The following is a 13368-nucleotide window of genomic DNA, read 5'->3' as shown; positions in this document are numbered from 1 at the left end:
ATATACAAGCACTTATGACACACAGAAGCATTTCTCACACATGCAAGCATTCACACACAGAAACAGTATCACATACAAGCACTAGCACACACAAATACTGCTTAAACACAAACACTGCTCACACACACAAACAATGCTCACAAACACAGACAATTTTCACATACAAGTGCTGTTTATACACAAACACTGTTTACATACAGGCACTGTTCACACACAAGCAATTTTAACACACAAGCACTGTTCACACACAAGCACGGTTAAAATACAAGTACTGTGCAAACATGTACTGTTCACACATAAGCACTGCTAACACATAGACACTGTTCATATATAAGCACTGTTTACACACAAGCACTGTTTACACACATGCATTATTCACATGCATTAGCAATCATTTGTGTATGTTTCATTTTAGCATGTATTCACAACTATTAGTATGTATTAACACTGATTTTAATATATATGTCTTTAATAATAGCATGCAACTACATTGCATATTGTATGCATGGGAACTTTGCAAGACTGCTAAATAGCAATGTTTATGCTTAAAGATAACATTTATTAATAAGTAGTACTATTGGTGCATAATATGCATGGCAAGCTTGCAAGACTGCTGAATAGTAATGTTTGTGGTTAAAGATAACATTTATTAATAAGTAGTACTATTGGTGCATAATAGGAGCATGCAATGACAACTAGTAGTCTGTTATGATATGTATTTTTTATGCATACTAAAGAGTATGATATACCAATATACTAGTGTATATCTCAGCTCAAATATATATTTCCACAGTATATATGTATGCTGTACATATTTTATGCACACACTGCTCACACACAAACAATGCTCACATACACAGACAATGCTTACATACAAGCACTCTTTACATATACAGACACTATATACACACACACACAATGCTTGCATACATAGACACTGTTCACACATACAGGCACTATTCATACATACATGCACTACATACACACACAGGTTGCTAATGCACACTATCACTGCTTGCATATCAATATTGCTCTCACACACACAACCACTTCTGATATACAAACACAGCTTGCACACACACACTGCACACACACACAAACACTGCACATCAAATGCATTAGAAATTAAAGTCAGTAAAAACACATAGACACAATGACTGCATTAGCATATAACTAGAAATTGTGGTGCAAAGTTGCCTAGTCAGTAATGCAAAACTGCTTTGTTAAAAGTAAATTGTTTAATATAATTCCACACACAGATACTTTCAAACACAAGCATTGTCACACACAAACACTACTTGCAAATACACATATCTTGCACACAAACACCGCTCAGATACATAGCCAATAGTTACATATACAGACACTGTGTCCATACAAAAGCATTGTTTACACACATAGACAGTACATACACACACAGGCTGTTGATAGACGCCATGCCAATTGCACACACATACACTACTCACACACACAAGACTTTTAACACACAAACACTGTGCGCACACACAAGCAATTATACATACAAGCACTGTTTAAACATGTACACTACTTGCATACATACATTGTTAACACATATAAGCACTTTTTATTCACACAGGCAGCCACTTTTTACACACACAAGCACTCAAACTCACAAGCACTCTTACACACAAGCACTATTTACATACAAATACTACTTGCATACAAACATTACTCACACACATAAACAATACCCACATACACAAAACTGTTCATACATAAAAGCATTGTTTACACACACAAGCACTACATATGCACACAAACTACTCTTACATACTGGCACTGCTTGCACACAAACACTGCTACCATTCACAAAAATGCTTACACAAACAAACACTACTTACATATACAAGCATTTCTCACACACACAAGCATTTCATACACATGCAAGCATTCACACACACAAACATTCTTACACAAAAGCACTAGCACACACAAATACTGCTTGAACAAAAAACACTGCTCACACACATAAAGGATGCTCACATTCACAGACAATGTTCACATACAAGTGCTGTTGCACACTGACATTGTTTACACACATGCACTGTTCACACATAAGCAATTTTAACACACAAGCACTGTTCACACACAAGCACTGTTCAAATACAAGTATTGTGCATACACAGGTACTGTTCACCTACAAGCACTGCTTACACAAACACTGTTCATACACAAGCACTGTTTACATACAGGCACAGTTAACACACAAGCATTGTTCACACACAGGCACTGTTTAGAAAAAAGTACTGTACATACAGAAGCATTATACACACACATCCACTTTTTAAACACACAAATAATGTGCATATACATAAGCATTGTTTACACATACAAGCACTAAACATGCATGCAAACATTATGCACACAGACCAGCACTATGCACACCCACAGTTGCACATACTATACACAAGCACTGTTTCATAGAAGTACTGTTTACACATAGGCATTCTTCACATGCAGTAGCAGTCAATTTAGTATGCTTAATAATAGCATGTATTGACAACTATTACTATGTATTGACACTTGCTAAAATATGTATGTCTTTAATAATAACATACTGCAACATTGAATATTGTATGCATTGCAAGTTTGCAAGACTGCTAAATAGTAATGTTTGTGTTTAAAGATAACATTTATTAATAAGTACTACTAGTTGTGCGTAATAACAGCATGCAATAACACATGGTAGTGTGTTATTGGATGTGTTTTTTTATGCATACTAAACACTATGTGATACCAATATACTAGTCTATATCTCTAATATATATTTGCATAGTATATATGTATGCTGTATATAATATCAAGTATTTCTCACACATACAGGCATTCATAAACACAAGCACTCTCATTCGCAAGTACTGTTGGCACATAAACACTATTTACACACACTGCTAACACATAAACAATGGTACACACAAGAAAACACTGCTTGCACACACACACTTCTCACACACACAAACAATTGTCATATATACAGACAATGATCACAAACAGACACTGTTCACATACACATATACTACATACACGCACAAACAATGCTTGCACACATAGACACTGTTGATATATACAGGCAATATCTCACACATACACTACATACCCATACAGTCTGCTAATAAACACTGAAACTGCTTGCACACACATACATTTTTCATACACAAGCACTTCTCAGAGACAAGTACAACTTACACACAGACACTGCACACACACAAACACTGTTTACACACAAGTACTTTTATACATAGAATCTACTCACACACAGGCACTGTTTACACACAAGCACTGTTTACACACAGGCACTGTTCACATACAGGTATTCTACACACACAAGTATTGTTCACACACAAGAACTATTCACACACAGCCAGTGTTCACACACAAATGTTGTTAACATACACTGAATGCTAAGTAACAGTGAAAGCAAACTAAATACAAAGAAAGTGAATGCATATTGACAATAAGTGCAGAATAAATGCAAAGTAACCGTAAATGCAAAGTAAATACAAAGATAGTGACTGCAAAGTGAATGTAAACTTAGTGACAGTATGTGTGAAGTAAGTACATTGTTACTGTCATTGCAAACTGCAACGGCTACACTATTTAATAATAAATGCATTCACAATTAATATGTACATTTAGCAGTATTTAATGTATACATAAATATATGATTAGTATTTTTACAAAATATATATTTGCAGGTATTGTCTTTTGTATTACAAAACATTGTTGTACTATAGTTTTCTACATACATGTTCTATTATATGCTATTGTATAACTATAAATGCACATATAGACTGAAACATTTATCACACATTACTTTGTCTTACAGGTTCTTCAAAAGAAGAAGAAATCAATAAGGTAAAGAACTATTAATTAAATACAAAATTATCATTTAAAAGCCTATCTACATCTATGTACTTGCACTGTTATTATTCGTACAAAATTGTAAATATACAATACACTTAGTGAGTACACAAATATAATTAAATACTAACATTTAAATAGTCTTTTGTAAACATATAAAAATGCATAATATTATACAAGCTTAATACCATCAAGGCCATGAAAAGTTTTCAATACATTCAAGAGGTAAACAATGCCTTCCAAATAGTGTCTTTGCTATTATTCACAACCAAAATAAAATGGCATATATATGGGATGCAGAAGATTTACATTATATAATGGATCTTGGAAATGCATTATATTTAGAATTGCATTCTATCAATAAACAAGATTATATGCATCCTGATGATCTGCCCAAATATATCACACATGGAAACAATGTTTATTCAATTAAATTTGGACAAGTTTATTATGGTAATATATTTACACGTTTTGATTTATGGAAAGGGGCGACCATTCGGTCCCCCCGAACGTATGGCGGAGTACCACGATCCCCCCGGGAAGCCATCTTGGGCGGGAGGCGAGTCTCGGCTGGTATGCCCGAAGCGGCGTAGCCGGGGCGCGCCTTTTTCCCGCCCGGGAGTGGGTTGGCCTAGACACTGACGCGGCCGGCCACGCCCTTGGGGCAGGCAGGGGCGGGTTTACGCCCGCCCTGAAGACGGATAAAAGGAGCAACAAGCCAAGAAAGCATCCTCTTGTTCCTGTGCTCTGAAGCTGCACCTCCTCGCTGCACGTGAGCTCGAGACGGAACGAAGAGCCAATTTTGAGCGTTGTAATCGTTCTTGTTTGTTTTGCAGATACTCTGTTGGAGAATGCCGAAGAAGGCGGGAAAGCGAATGACTACCGACCAGATGCTGCGAGTTCTCATGAAGGAGGTGACCGACCTAAAGAGGCGAATGGCGGATAAAGACGAGGAAGGGGGGCCGAAACGTCCTTTGGCAGGAGCAGCTCCGGGGGGGAAAGGCAATAGGCCCAGAAGGGGAGCAGCTGGGGGAGGCATCCCGGGTCCCAGTACCCCACTCGAAGCACCCACTCCCGTGCCGGAGGAAGGGAATCCGATTCCCGTTGTGGTCACCCCCGTGTCCGGGGAAGATATGCCGCCCGAGCTGGCAGCACAATTAGCAGCGTGGTTGGGTAAAGGTAGCGAGGGCGCCACGGCTGTCGACGCGCAGGTGTTGATGAAGCAACTGCGTGAAACACGGGAAGCGGCGAAGGCACCATCGCCGGCTGCGGCAGTAGAAAAATCACAGGGGACAGGTTCAGTCGCAGAGACAGCGTCCGGTTCAGGTAAGCGGCCATTGCCGATTGCGAGGGATGAGTCGGCACCCTCTCGAAGGGAAAAGTTGGGTCAACATGTCCCTCTGGCTATTAAGGAGAAGATATGGGCAGGGGAGTATATAAACATCTTCTCGTTGCTTACTGATCATTATGAGATGGAGCATGTTAAGTGCCAGAAGGACCTCATGCATCCGAGTGTTTGGCGCGCAAAGATGGCCGCCTTTAAGGTAAATGAAAACATTGGCAATTGGGGCAAAGCGTGGGGGGTTTTTACATCCATCTTGGGGGAACGTAGGCCCGAATTGCTACCCGAATTGCCGATTTATCAGTCACGGATCATGGGGTACTCTGTATCACACGAGGGTAATCATTGGTTCTGCTATGATAATATTTCAGAAAAGCGAAAGAACATGATAAAAACTTAACTTGGGATTGTTATGATTCTGTGTCCTGGTCCAAAATGGAGGATACTGGTATGTTGAAACTGCCATTGGTAGGGAGTAACGTTGGCGAATCCTCCCGCCAATATGCGGGGACGCCCTTTCGATCAGGTACGAGTAACGACAACCACTCGAAGCCAACCGGCAACGCAGGAAAAAGGGGGGTGTGTTGGAACTTTAACAGGGGTAAATGTACTAGGCCCCAGGGGTCATGCAAATTTAGGCACGAATGTAGTGGGTGTGGGCAATCATCCCATCCTGAGTCCATGTGCAGAGCCAGAACGGGTGATAACGGGGGTAGAGGAGGCGCCAAACAGGTCTGACATAGTCCGAGGGGCGCCTTTACCTACCCCGATTGATACCATGGCAATGATTCCCTGGCTCAGCGAATACCCGGATCGTGCTTCCGCTGGGGTGTTGCGGAACGGGTTTTCATATGGTTTCCGCATCCCAGTGGGGGACTTTCAGGGTATAGCAAAATGTAAAAACCAGATATCGGTCTTACAGCATACGACCGTGGTACAGGAAAAGATCCGGAAAGAGGTTACTCGAGGTCGAGTCGCCGGTCCGTTTAGCGTGCCGCCAGTTGCTAACTTTGTTTGTTCCCCTTTAGGGGTGGTCCCCAAGAAGGACCCAGGTGAGTTTCGGCTGATACATAACTTATCAGCCCCACGTGGTCTTTCCGTAAACGATGCGATAGACCCGGATGTGTGTTCGGTACGGTACGCATCCTTCGATGAGGCCGTAGCCATTTTGAATCGCCTGGGGCCCGGTGCGCTGATGGCAAAATCTGATATCGAGTCAGCGTTCCGGTTGCTCCCGGTACATGCAGACGATCAGCGTCTCCTTGGTTTCATGTTTCAGGGTCATTATTACATGGATAGGTGTATGCCGATGGGGTGCTCTATATCTTGTGCCTATTTCGAAAAGTTCAGCAGTTTCCTGCAATGGGTCTTCACAAAGAAGACGGGGTTTCAACATGTTATGCATTATCTCGATGATTTTTTGTTCCTGGGGGCAGCCGGGGATCCGGAATGTGGGCAGGCTTTGGCTGCATTTTGTGTCTTGATGAAACAGTTTGGCGTGCCATTGGCACCAGGTAAGACTGTGGGTCCCTCGACTTGCCTCGAGTTTCTGGGGATCGAGCTCGATTCCAAAGAAGGTTGTTTTCGTTTACCAGGTGACAAGGTGTTAAGGTTCAGGGCATCCCTGCAAATGTGTATAAGTGAGTCCAAGGTTAAGCTACATCAATTACAACAGTTGGTGGGACAGTTGAATTTTGCCCTAAGAGTTATGCCGATGGCCCGCCCCTTTTCCCGCTCGATCGCTCAAGCCATGGTCGGCCTGAAGGAGGGTCATCATCGCACAAGGCTCTCGGCTGAGGTTCGCCAGGACATGCGCATTTGGTTGGCATTCCTGGCGGATTTCAATGGTCGAGTTGTCTGGAACAAACCGGCCGTGTCCTCTGAGGAGCTGGGGCTGTGGACAGATTCGGCAGGGAGCGTAGGTTTTGGTGCCATATTCGGCACTCGGTGGTCTGCACAAAAATGGCCGTCATGGTGGCATGACAGTGGACTGACAAGTAACATTGCTTTCCTGGAACTTTTCCCCATTCTGGTGGCCCTGAGAACGTGGCCCGAAGGGTTCAGGGATCACTCAGTGGTATTCTGGTCTGATAACATGACCGTGGTTGAATGTATCAATAGCCAGGCAGCACGATGCAAATGGATTTTGAGACTACTTAAGGAAATAGTATTACTGTGTATGCAATTGAACGTGCTATTTAAGGCACGACATGTCCCGGGGGTGATGAATCAGGCGGCTGATGCGCTTTCTCGTTTTCATATGCAGGCCTTCTGGGGTTTTCTGCCCGCAGCGGACCCGGTGGCGGCACCCTTTCCCGAAGCTCTCTGGTCTCTCGGTGCCCCGAACTTCGTAACCTCGTGGGAGAGAGTTTAGCACCCAGGACGAGGAAGGCATATGAAGGGGCGTTCCGCTCGTATTTGGCCTTTTTGGGGGCTGCTAGAGGGGAACTTTGGGGCCAGGAGGAATGGGTAGTGAATTTTCTGATGTCTTTACATCGAGCAGGGAAATCGGTGGCCACGGCCCAGAGGCATCGGGCTGCCATTTCCTTTGTGGCTAGGGCCCATGGGATCCAGGACCCGACAGCGTCCTTTGTTGTGCAAAAAGCGCTACGTGGGTGGCAACGCCTTGAGGGCCGCAGAGTAGATGAAAGGCGCCCGATAGGTTTGGATAGGTTGGCCCTGTTATTATCCAGACTCCCTGCAACATGTTCATCCCATTATGAGACAGTGTTATTCCGAGCTGCTTTTACGCTGGCATTTCATGGGGCTATGCGGGTAAGCGAACTAGTGGCGAGGAACAAGCAGGATGGGATGGGGGGACTGTGCCAAGAGCACGTTCAGATCAGAGGGGAGACAATGACTGTCTCGTTTGTCAGGTCCAAGACCGATCAAGGTGCTATGGGTGATTGCATAATCATACGAAGGATTCCCGGGTCCTCCATGTGCCCGGTGAAGTGTGTAGAGGATTATTTGGCACAAAGGGTGGCATCATGGGGGGGGACCTTGTTGAGACACGCTGACGCCACCCCACTGACGAGGTTTCAGTTTCAACGGGTGCTTGCGATGTCGATTACCGCTGCGGGCCTGAACCCGGGCGAGTTTGGGACCCATTCCTTTCGGATAGGGGCTGCTACAGAGGCTACAGCCAGGGGTCTGAATGTTGAACAAGTTAAACGTGTGGGGCGTTGGTCCTCCAACTGTTATAAAAGGTATGTGCGGTTGCACATGTTGTGAAGCTGTAATGATGTACTCACGCTTCTTGTTTTTGTTTGGTTTTCAGTTGCGCAAGCCTACGAGGCGGGGCGGACTAAGCAGTCGACCCAACACCGGGCCAGCGGTCAGACATCACCGGCTGTGAAAAAGGAGGTGTGGGTCGAGGGCCACTCATACGTGAGGCGTGCCGCGGACGTATTCAAGGCAGGTGACATGTTTCACGTGGCTGGGGAATACGGGTACAGTGTGTCCTTCTACGGAAGGGGCGGACTCTGTATTGACCAGTTTCAATCATTTTTCGAGGGTTTGCTAGGGCGGACGAGGTCACCGCCGTCTATAGTCATAGTACATCTTGGGGGCAATGATTTGGTCACCACTGGTAGACTACTTCTTCTTGAGGCGATGCTTTCCACTGTAAGTTGGTTAGCGAGGAGAGTTCCAGGGTGCACGATTGCATGGTCCCATATGATCCCACGAAAAGTGTGGCGGGGGGCTTTTCCGGTTTCTGCTCTGAATCATTCAGTAAGAAAAATTAATAACAAAGTGAGTAGATTGTTCCGTTCCAATACACTGCATTCTATTTCGCATGGTTGTATTCATGATGACAGTATGTATTTGGGGGATGGTGTTCATTTGTCTCGGGTGGGGAATGAGTTACTCATAGGAGACTTCATAGCTTGGCTAAAAACTTTAAAACATGACCTTTAGGTAGGAGTGTTGTGGGGGGTCCGGATAGCCGGTCAACTATCCGGCCTGTGGCGGTAAGGTCATGATCGGTGAGCACTAATTGGAAGATCCCTATGAGTGGGCGTCACCCATTACGGATGGGAGCGCTCGGGGGAGGTGGCCATTGGCCCCTCAACGGGGAGGCGGTCCCTTCTAAGGATGGGCCGCCGAAAGGAAAGGAAAGGGGGTCAAGGCCCCTTCCTGGGTAGGAGGGGCTACAGCCCCCTCCTGGGGAATTTCCCGGGGCCAGGACGTCTGCGACGGCAGATGTGGTAAGTTGTGTGGGGTTTGGGGGGGGTCTACGCTACCTTCTAGATACCTCACACGAGTCCTCGTACGACCTTTAAGTGGCGTCGAGTTTTATTGGGGCCCCCGTCAAGTCAAGGGAAATTGGTAGTTGCACTTGAGGTACGCCTCTGTGCGGTCGCCCCTCACAAGTGAGGGGGATATTTCTGGTTAGGGATCTTGACACCGGTTACGACCTTGCCGTTGGCCCTTAAACGTTAGGATGTACAATTTCAAAATTTCAAGTAAATGTTTTGTAGGATGTTAGTTCGGCTAGGAGAACCTTTGTATTAGAGAATATGTTAAGGTTAGCCAAACATCGCAATGTGGTAATGAAATTGTACATAATATGAAACTGTTAATTTAATGTTTTAATTTTGTTTCATATTTTAATAAATACGGCCGGGAGGGTCACTCCCTCCCGTCTTCCAAAAACTTCAGAACTGTTTCCGGTTTCCCATCCTTGGGGATTGTGTTGAGAGGGGGTGGCGGGTATCTCAGCCATAATATATCCAGACATACAAGAAGCATTAAATTTATCAATAACAGCTTCTGGAGTATTGCTTTGTATGGATGTTTATGTTATATCTATCTTTAAAAATGAAGATAGCTATTTTGTATTTGATTCACATAGTCGAGATAACACTGGAATGCCACATCATAATGGCACATGTGTACTACTAAAAAAAAAAAAACTTTTCAAGAAGTGATCCATTATATTAAAAATTTAGCAAATAGCATAAAAGCATTTAATGCAGTAGATGTCCAATTTGAATTAACGCCACTAAATGTTCAAAAAATACAGAAAACATCATTTGCAAGAGCTTTAAAAATAGAGCAGAAAAAATTACAGAAAACAACAAGTTTTTTTGTACATACAGCAGACATTTGTGTACAAGCAAATAGCAATAGTAACATAAATGTTGAAGCATCAACATCTAAGTTACAAGAAAAACAGACGCACAATAGTACACAAGAAGTAGCAAGTTCATCCTTAAATACATTATCTGAAACTGCTACTTTAATAAAAACACCAACAAAAAGGCATTACACAAAAAATAAAAATTGTAAGCCTTGTAAGAAACAGAAAATTACAACCATTCTTACCCAAGATGTAGTACTTACTGAACACTTGCAGAATATTAAAAAAGTAGTAAACAAGAGTTAATTATAAAAGAAAGATTGCTATCAAATACATCAACAACTATTAGCAATAGCAAGAAAGAAAATGTTACTGAAGAAATTTCTAAAAATACTCAAATAGAGCAATTCTCTAACCATGCTTTAAATGTTAATAAAATGAGCCTTCTCAATAATGAGCATACAGATAGTAGCAAATTAATAAAACTACATCATAGCATTTTAAATACAGAATTTCAAGAAAAAGAAATAATAGCATATATATTTGCAATCTTGTATTTGTTATTCTTTACAATAAATTTACATTTATGAAAGAATGGACTTTACAAGACATACATAATGTAATGCAACTTGGGAAATAAATGTATATAGACATGCTAACGTTTTATCCTAAACAAAATATAGACATTAAAGACATACCTAATTACATTAAATACAATAATACAACATATTCAATTCAGCTTAAAAAACAACAAATACATAGAATGTTACACATTGATAGTTTAGAAAAAAGCATAACATTAGCTTTAAAAAATGCATTAAATATACATGCCTCTGTCATAATTTACTTAGATACAATAGTAATTGTTATTGCTAAAAGTGATGACAACTATTTCATTTACTATTCACATACAACATCACAGAATATGAAAACACATGATTGTACAACAATACTTTTCCATACTAAAACAATTACACATTTAGTGCAACATGTAACAATGCTTTCAAATAAAATGTTACCCCTAAATAATAAATCAATATTACTGAACATTATACCTATTACTATAAATGCAATTCTTACAACTTCATTTCAAAAAGCTCAAAGGAGACTAAGTGCACAAAGGAAAAAAAAGGTACTTACACGTATGCCTGTACATTATAGTACAAAATTAGCCTTTCAAACTATACCTGTTATATCTGCAGATATTGAACCAAATGTTAGTACCAGGGAAAATGATATTAATGTACAGCAAACAGATAGCATAGAAAATACCATGATGCCTAATATTTTAAATAAAGATTCTGAAATAGAAGAACTTACTGTAAGCCAACAACATATTCATGTTACTTCCATTAAAATATTACAATAGATGTAACACAAAATATAAATGGTAATCAATTAAAAATAATGTCTATTATAGATGACTTTATCAATCAAATCCTTTATGGACCTGAATATATATGCACTATTTGTAACCAAATGTGGCATAAGGAAACAGTTTGAAATATCTGCAATAATATCCACAACAAAGCTTTTATATTATGTAATATTAGTAACCAGCAAACAAATTATGTATGTAATACATGCAATAAGTACATTATTAAAAATAAAATACCACTATGTTCAGTTTATAATGGCATGAGTTTTCCTGATATACCACCTGAATTATATTTGTATGACTTGGAAGAAAGATTAATATCTCCAAGAATACCTTTTTTGCAAATTAAAACACTGCCACGTGGATTTCAAAAAACATTAACAGGTGCTGTTGTTAATGTTCCAGCTGATGTGATGACAACTATTACAACATTACCAAGACAGATAAGTGATACCATGACAATACCAATTAAATTAAAAAGATTACGCTATAAATCATACACACATTATGAAAATGTGAGACCGAATATAGTTAAAAATGCAGCTTCATGGTTAGTATAAAATAGTGAGTTGTTTAAAGAATATGGAGTAACAATAAATGCAGATTGGGAATATACTCCAAATGAAACAAGTAGTATACATACATCTGATAGTAGTAATAGTTCAAGTAGTACAGATGACATACCTGTAGGCAATTTAGATACATTATTAAGTAATGAAACAATTACAGATAATAACATAAATGTATTAAATTTAGCACCTGCTGAACATAATAAACCGCGTGGATTATATGAAGATAAATATTCTGAATATTTAGCATTTCCCACAATATTTTGTGGCAAACGTAGAACAGCTAATGAAGATAGACATTTATCAGTACATTATAGTACAATATGTAAAGTTGAGTTGAGAAGTTATGATAAAAGAGTAGCTAATAATATTACAAATCTGTTTTTCAAATTGAAAAAATTGCAAATTAAACAAATACAAGATAAAATATTTCAATCACTTAAAAAACATTTTACTGATGGTAAAATTATTACAGTGAAAGACATAAAAGAAAATTTACAAACTATATTGCACTTTAATGAAGGGTATAAAATATTAAAAACAATACGAAGTTCTCCTCCTTACTGGGAAAACTGCAAAAGAGATTTGTTTGCTATGATAAGACAATTAGGGATTCCAACTTTTTTTTTTACTTTGTCTGCAGCAGAAACAAAGTGGTATCACTTAATTAATATACTTTTACGTATAAAAAAACAAAAAGAATGCACCAAAGAAGAATTCAAAAGTATGTCTTGGGAAAGTAAATGTAGTTTAATTCAGCAAGATCCTATAACATGTGCACGACACTTTGATTATCAAGTAAAAAAATTATTTAACTGTATTTTATTGCACAAAAGTAATCCAATAGGTAAAATTGCAGATTTTTTCTACAGAGTTGAATTTCAACAAAGAGGATCACCACATATACATGCATTACTTTGGGTAGATAATGCACCACAGTATGGCATAGACAAAGATGACAAAGTTATTACTTTTATTAACAAACACATAACATGTCACAAATCAGAAGAAATTTCTTTTGAATGTTTACTTCCACTGCAAAAACATGGGCATACTAAAAATTGTCATATAAAACATAAAAAAATTGCAAATTTCAATACCCAAAATATCC

The sequence above is a fragment of the Lissotriton vulgaris genome, chromosome 1_1, assembly GCF_964263255.1.
Source record: "Lissotriton vulgaris chromosome 1_1, aLisVul1.2, whole genome shotgun sequence".
Lineage (NCBI taxonomy): Eukaryota > Metazoa > Chordata > Amphibia > Caudata > Salamandridae > Lissotriton > Lissotriton vulgaris.
This window is presented reverse-complemented; position numbering follows the sequence as displayed.